The sequence below is a fragment of the Sciurus vulgaris genome (genome assembly GCF_902686455.1).
Source record: "Sciurus vulgaris genome assembly, chromosome: 13".
Lineage (NCBI taxonomy): Eukaryota > Metazoa > Chordata > Mammalia > Rodentia > Sciuridae > Sciurus > Sciurus vulgaris.
In genome coordinates, this window is record NC_136474.1 from 14,854,529 (window position 1) to 14,856,422 (window position 1,894).

Genomic DNA, 1,894 nt, shown 5'->3' on the forward strand with positions numbered 1-1,894 from the left:
CAGCTCTGACCTCCACCCGCTGCGTGGTTTGCGTCGGCCTCCAACTGGATGCCAAGCGACTGTGATAGCACCAGCGAGCTTCTTCCTGTCACGGTGTTCAGAGGAAGAGGCACATTGGGCTTTGGTGGGTCCCTCTCAAGTAAGAAAACCGTCCTTCTCCTAATCCGTTCTTCTCATATTCTCATAAACATTCTTCTCGTTCCTGAACTTTCCTACTGGCCAAGGGAATGCCCAGCATTGACTGACTTAGGCTGGGAGTCCTGAATCCTTCAATAAACGGGAGAGAGCCATTTACCTCTGGACCTATTTGGCCAGCTCTTGAGAAGATGCAGCCAGCTTTCCGGAGTCACTCGTGGTCTATGAGAAACGGGTGAAGTCGGAATTAGATCAGGGAGCTGTCAGGCGGGTGCAGTGGTGCTGGGCAGGCAGTCGGCAGGGTGGTTTGTTGACCTCCCTCCCTCCAACAGATCGCTTCCTAGTTCTCTTACTCCTAGTAAATGGCAGCAGCTTGAGAGCCTCAGTGGCCCTGAGGTGAGCACAGTTGCCTCCTGGGCAATGAATGTCACTGCCACCGTCACAGCTGTCCAGGACCAACCCCCAGGAGGCCTGTGTGATTCTTCACGGATCCCGCTGACCTCTGTGCCATTGCTGACTTGCATTTTATTTCTGTGTGTCTCCTAACACCCATGATACGTTGTTATCGTTGCCTTACATGGTACATGAAAGAAAGTAAGAGGGAAGAAACCCTTACAGCCACCAATGTCTTCATGGTTTTTGGTACTCCTCATTCCTTTGAGCAGCTCCAGGCTTCCAGCTGGTATGACTTTCCTTCAGCTATTGCTGAACTAGAATGTCTTTGGATATAGGATGACAGGGGCTAGTTTTTTTTTTTTTTTTTTTTTCCCCTTTTTGTACATTAAAAATGTCCTCTCGCAGTCTTCGTGCATTATTTTTCTTCTTTCTTTCTGGTATGGAACGCTTGGCGAATCCGTGCGTCATCCTCGCGCAGGGGCCGTGCTCATCTCTGTCGCTCCAAGCGTGGGTGTGTGCTGCTGGTGCGTCTGGCGGGCCTGGTTCCTAGTGAGAAGTCAGTGTCCCTCCCGTCGTTGTCCTGTGGTGCACCCCTCTTCCTTCTCTGGCTGCTCTTCAGCGTTTTCTCTCTTTTTGGCTTTTAGGAATCGGTAATGCACCGAAAGGTGGTTTTATGTGTGTTTTTCCTGCTGGGCTTATTGACTTTTTTGGACCTACGGTTAAAATTTCTTATTAAAATTGGGAATCTATCTCTGAGCCTGTGGAGTAGACAGCAAGAGCAAAGCTCACCCTCCAGAGCTGAAAAAATTTATGGGCAAGAAATTATCATTGAAATTAAATGGTGGCAGACATGCCTGAGGAATATTGCAGGGATTTGATCCCTTTGTGAATCTTGTGATAGATGAATGTGTGGCAATGGTAACTAGTGGGCAACAGAACAATATTGGAATGGTGGTAGTACAAGGAAAAGTATCATCATGTTAGAAGCCTTGGAATGAGTATAAATAATGGCTATTCAGCACAGAAATCTGTGTCCCCTTTCCAGAGGGCCTGTTTAACTATGACATAAAAATTGGGTCATGCATAAGCACAAGGCCTTGGGTTCAATTCCCAGCACCACACACACACACACAAAAATTGGGTCATGTACATTTTCATATTAAACTTTTTGTAAAATAAACTTTTTAATAACAACAAAAAAGTTGGGAATCTATGACCATTTTCTTCAAGACTTTCTCCGCCCCATCCTTTGCCCTTTTCTTCCTGGCACACCCATTACACATAGGTTGGACTGTTGGGGTATCTTAGAGGTCACTGGTGCTGTATTTATTTATTTAGTTTCAGTGTTGTTCTCTTTCTTGCT

General features: G+C 46.5%; 1 pseudogene across 1 annotated transcript; it reads left to right on the forward strand.

Annotated features, from left to right (window-relative positions):
• Positions 1 to 1,314: 1,314 nt before the first annotated feature.
• LOC306643201 (small nuclear ribonucleoprotein G-like) lies at positions 1,315 to 1,604 on the forward strand (annotated as a pseudogene). The gene has a single exon. The product of its transcript is annotated as a small nuclear ribonucleoprotein G-like (transcript).
• The last annotated feature ends 290 nt before the right edge of the window (positions 1,605 to 1,894 follow it).